Here is a 6,000-nt window from a genome sequence, read left to right as displayed (position 1 = left end):
AGAGACCTCTCTCTCCTGTATCAACTGTATGTCTCTCGCCCTCAGACCTCTCTCTGCTGTATTAACCCTATGTCTCTCGCCCACAGAGACCTCTCTCTCCTGTATTAACTGTATGTCTCTCGCCCTCAGACCTCTCTCTCCTGTATTAACCCTATGTCTCTCGCCCACAGAGACCTCTCTCTCCTGTATTAACTGTATGTCTCTCGCCCTCAGAGATCTCTCTCTCCTGTATTAACTGTATGTCTCTCGCCCTCAGAGACCTCTCTCTCCTGTATCAACTGTATGTCTCTCGCCCTCAGACCTCTCTCTCCTGTATTAACTGTATGTCTCTCGCCCTCAGAGACCTCTCTCTCTTGTATTAACTGTATGTCTCTCGCCCTCAAGACCTCTCTCTCTCTCCTGTATTAACTGTATGTCTCTCGCCCTCAGAGACCTCTCTCTCCTGTATCAACTGTATGTCTCTCGCCCTCAGAGACCTCTCTCTCCTGTATTAACCCATTCTGACGGGGCACCCATTTTGGTGTTGGCATCATGTTATGCTTTAGCTATTGAAAAATAGCAGATCTACAAGCTCATATCGCGCCACCGAGTGGCGCGATACGAGCTTGTAGGTCTGCTATTTTTTTTTAAATCGAAGAACGACTGACACTTTTTAAAATCTGATCTCAGGTCAGAATGGGTTTAATCAGACCAGTGTGTGTCCAGTGGAAACCTCGTATGCATCTGATCTCAGGTCAGAATGGGTTAACTGTATGTCTCTCGCCCACAGAGACCTCTCTCTCCTGTATTAACCCTATGTCTCTCGCCCACAGAGACCTCTCTCTCCTGTATTAACCCTATGTCTCTCGCCCTCAGACATCTCTCTGCTGTATTAACCCTATGTCTCTCGCCCACAGAGACCTCTCTCTCCTGTATTAACTGTATGTCTCTCGCCCTCAGAGATCTCTCTCTCTCTCCTGTATTAACTCTATGTCTCTCGCCCTCAGAGACCTCTCTCTCCTGTATCAACTGTATGTCTCTCGCCCTCAGACCTCTCTCTCCTGTATTAACCCTATGTCTCTCGCCCACAGAGACCTCTCTCTCCTGTATTAACTGTATGTCTCTCGCCCTCAGAGATCTCTCTCTCCTGTATTAACTCTATGTCTCTCGCCCTCAGAGACCTCTCTCTCCTGTATTAACTCTATGTCTCTCGCCCTCAGAGACCTCTCTCTCCTGTATTAACTGTATGTCTCTCGCCCTCAGAGACCTCTCTCTCTTGTATTAACTGTATGTCTCTCGCCCTCAAGACCTCTCTCTCTCTCCTGTATTAACTGTATGTCTCTCGCCCTCAGAGACCTCTCTCTCCTGTATCAACTGTATGTCTCTCGCCCTCAGAGACCTCTCTCTCCTGTATTAACCCATTCTGACCGGGCACCCATTTTGGTGTTGGCATCATGTTATGCTTTAGCTATTGAAAAATAGCAGATCTACAAGCTCATATCGCGCCACCGAGTGGCGCGATACGAGCTTGTAGGTCTGCTATTTTTTGAAAAATCGAAGAACGACTGACATTTTTTTAATCTGATCTCAGGTCAGAATGGGTTTAATCAGACCAGTGTGTGTCCAGTGGAAACCTCGTATGAATCTGATCTCAGGTCAGAATGGGTTAACTGTATGTCTCTCGCCCTCAGACCTCTCTCTCCTGTATTAACCCTATGTCTCTCGCCCTCAGAGACCTCTCTCTCCTGTATTAACCCTATGTCTCTCGCCCACAGAGACCTCTCTCTCCTGTATTAACTGTATGTCTCTCGCCCTCAGAGACCTCTCTCTCCTGTATTAACTCTATGTCTCTCGCCCTCAGAGACCTCTCTCTCCTGTATTAACTGTATGTCTCTCGCCCTCAGAGACCTCTCTCTCTTGTATTAACTGTATGTGTCTCGCCCTCAAGACCTCTCTCTCTCTCCTGTATTAACTGTATGTCTCTCGCCCTCAGAGACCTCTCTCTCCTGTATCAACTGTATGTCTCTCGCCCTCAGACCTCTCTCTCCTGTATTAACTGTATGTCTCTCGCCCTCAGAGACCTCTCTCTCTTGTATTAACTGTATGTCTCTCGCCCTCAAGACCTCTCTCTCTCTCCTGTATTAACTGTATGTCTCTCGCCCTCAGAGACCTCTCTCTCCTGTATCAACTGTATGTCTCTCGCCCTCAGAGACCTCTCTCTCCTGTATTAACCCATTCTGACGGGGCACCCATTTTGGTGTTGGCATCATGTTATGCTTTAGCTATTGAAAAATAGCAGATCTACAAGCTCATATCGCGCCACCGAGTGGCGCGATACGAGCTTGTAGGTCTGCTATTTTTTTTTAAATCGAAGAACGACTGACACTTTTTAAAATCTGATCTCAGGTCAGAATGGGTTTAATCAGACCAGTGTGTGTCCAGTGGAAACCTCGTATGAATCTGATCTCAGGTCAGAATGGGTTAACTGTATGTCTCTCGCCCACAGACCTCTCTCTCCTGTATTAACCCTATGTCTCTCGCCCACAGAGACCTCTCTCTCCTGTATTAACTGTATGTCTCTCGCCCTCAGAGATCTCTCTCTCCTGTATTAACTCTATGTCTCTCGCCCTCAGAGACCTCTCTCTCCTGTATTAACTCTATGTCTCTCGCCCTCAGAGACCTCTCTCTCCTGTATTAACTGTATGTCTCTCGCCCTCAGAGACCTCTCTCTCTTGTATTAACTGTATGTCTCTCGCCCTCAAGACCTCTCTCTCTCTCCTGTATTAACTGTATGTCTCTCGCCCTCAGAGACCTCTCTCTCCTGTATCAACTGTATGTCTCTCGCCCTCAGAGACCTCTCTCTCCTGTATTAACCCATTCTGACCGGGCACCCATTTTGGTGTTGGCATCATGTTATGCTTTAGCTATTGAAAAATAGCAGATCTACAAGCTCATATCGCGCCACCGAGTGGCGCGATACGAGCTTGTAGGTCTGCTATTTTTTGAAAAATCGAAGAACGACTGACATTTTTTTAATCTGATCTCAGGTCAGAATGGGTTTAATCAGACCAGTGTGTGTCCAGTGGAAACCTCGTATGAATCTGATCTCAGGTCAGAATGGGTTAACTGTATGTCTCTCGCCCTCAGACCTCTCTCTCCTGTATTAACCCTATGTCTCTCGCCCTCAGAGACCTCTCTCTCCTGTATTAACCCTATGTCTCTCGCCCACAGAGACCTCTCTCTCCTGTATTAACTGTATGTCTCTCGCCCTCAGAGACCTCTCTCTCCTGTATTAACTCTATGTCTCTCGCCCTCAGAGACCTCTCTCTCCTGTATTAACTGTATGTCTCTCGCCCTCAGAGACCTCTCTCTCTTGTATTAACTGTATGTGTCTCGCCCTCAAGACCTCTCTCTCTCTCCTGTATTAACTGTATGTCTCTCGCCCTCAGAGACCTCTCTCTCCTGTATCAACTGTATGTCTCTCGCCCTCAGACCTCTCTCTCCTGTATTAACTGTATGTCTCTCGCCCTCAGAGACCTCTCTCTCTTGTATTAACTGTATGTCTCTCGCCCTCAAGACCTCTCTCTCTCTCCTGTATTAACTGTATGTCTCTCGCCCTCAGAGACCTCTCTCTCCTGTATCAACTGTATGTCTCTCGCCCTCAGAGACCTCTCTCTCCTGTATTAACCCATTCTGACGGGGCACCCATTTTGGTGTTGGCATCATGTTATGCTTTAGCTATTGAAAAATAGCAGATCTACAAGCTCATATCGCGCCACCGAGTGGCGCGATACGAGCTTGCAGGTCTGCTATTTTTTTTTTAATCGAAGAACGACTGACACTTTTTAAAATCTGATCTCAGGTCAGAATGGGTTTAATCAGACCAGTGTGTGTCCAGTGGAAACCTCGTATGAATCTGATCTCAGGTCAGAATGGGTTAACTGTATGTCTCTCGCCCACAGACCTCTCTCTCCTGTATTAACCCTATGTCTCTCGCCCACAGAGACCTCTCTCTCCTGTATTAACTGTATGTCTCTCGCCCTCAGAGATCTCTCTCTCCTGTATTAACTCTATGTCTCTCGCCCTCAGAGACCTCTCTCTCCTGTATTAACTCTATGTCTCTCGCCCTCAGAGACCTCTCTCTCCTGTATTAACTGTATGTCTCTCGCCCTCAGAGACCTCTCTCTCTTGTATTAACTGTATGTCTCTCGCCCTCAAGACCTCTCTCTCTCTCCTGTATTAACTGTATGTCTCTCGCCCTCAGAGACCTGTCTCTCCTGTATCAACTGTATGTCTCTCGCCCTCAGAGACCTCTCTCTCCTGTATTAACCCATTCTGACCGGGCACCCATTTTGGTGTTGGCATCATGTTATGCTTTAGCTATTGAAAAATAGCAGATCTACAAGCTCATATCGCGCCACCGAGTGGCGCGATACGAGCTTGTAGGTCTGCTATTTTTTGAAAAATCGAAGAACGACTGACACTTTTTTAAATCTGATCTCAGGTCAGAATGGGTTTAATCAGACCAGTGTGTGTCCAGTGGAAACCTCGTATGAATCTGATCTCAGGTCAGAATGGGTTAACTGTATGTCTCTCGCCCACAGAGACCTCTCTCTCCTGTATTAACCCTATGTCTCTCGCCCACAGAGACCTCTCTCTCCTGTATTAACCCTATGTCTCTCGCCCTCAGACCTCTCTCTGCTGTATTAACCCTATGTCTCTCGCCCACAGAGACCTCTCTCTCCTGTATTAACTGTATGTCTCTCGCCCTCAGAGATCTCTCTCTCTCTCCTGTATTAACTCTATGTCTCTCGCCCTCAGAGACCTCTCTCTCCTGTATCAACTGTATGTCTCTCGCCCTCAGACCTCTCTCTGCTGTATTAACCCTATGTCTCTCGCCCACAGAGACCTCTCTCTCCTGTATTAACTGTATGTCTCTCGCCCTCAGACCTCTCTCTCCTGTATTAACCCTATGTCTCTCGCCCACAGAGACCTCTCTCTCCTGTATTAACTGTATGTCTCTCGCCCTCAGAGATCTCTCTCTCCTGTATTAACTCTATGTCTCTCGCCCTCAGAGACCTCTCTCTCCTGTATTAACCCTATGTCTCTCGCCCTCAGACCTCTCTCTCCTGTATTAACCCTATGTCTCTCGCCCACAGAGACCTCTCTCTCCTGTATTAACTGTATGTCTCTCGCCCTCAGAGACCTCTCTCTCCTGTATTAACTCTATGTCTCTCGCCCTCAGAGACCTCTCTCTCCTGTATTAACTGTATGTCTCTCGCCCTCAGAGACCTCTCTCTCCTGTATCAACTGTATGTCTCTCGCCCTCAGAGACCTCTCTCTCCTGTATTAACCCATTCTGACCGGGCACCCATTTTGGTGTTGGCATCATGTTATGCTTTAGCTATTGAAAAATAGCAGATCTACAAGCTCATATCGCGCCACCGAGTGGCGCGATACGAGCTTGTAGGTCTGCTATTTTTTGAAAAATCGAAGAACGACTGACATTTTTTTAATCTGATCTCAGGTCAGAATGGGTTTAATCAGACCAGTGTGTGTCCAGTGGAAACCTCGTATGAATCTGATCTCAGGTCAGAATGGGTTAACTGTATGTCTCTCGCCCTCAGACCTCTCTCTCCTGTACTAACCCTATGTCTCTCGCCCTCAGAGACCTCTCTCTCCTGTATTAACCCTATGTCTCTCGCCCACAGAGACCTCTCTCTCCTGTATTAACTGTATGTCTCTCGCCCTCAGAGACCTCTCTCTCCTGTATTAACTCTATGTCTCTCGCCCTCAGAGACCTCTCTCTCCTGTATTAACTGTATGTCTCTCGCCCTCAGAGACCTCTCTCTCTTGTATTAACTGTATGTGTCAGGGTTACGTCACGCCTACCTAGTCGTGACGTCACCCCAACCCTTTTATAAGGCACTTCGCCAGAACCATTCTCTGTCTGATCATAAATCTTCCAATCTTCAATCAAGCCTGTATGAGAATCTAAACCTAAACCTGACAACTAAGCTT

This window comes from Protomyctophum parallelum (genome assembly GCF_964188405.1).
Source record: "Protomyctophum parallelum genome assembly, chromosome: 18".
Classification (NCBI taxonomy): domain Eukaryota; kingdom Metazoa; phylum Chordata; class Actinopteri; order Myctophiformes; family Myctophidae; genus Protomyctophum; species Protomyctophum parallelum.
Note: the sequence above shows the minus strand (reverse complement) of the source record.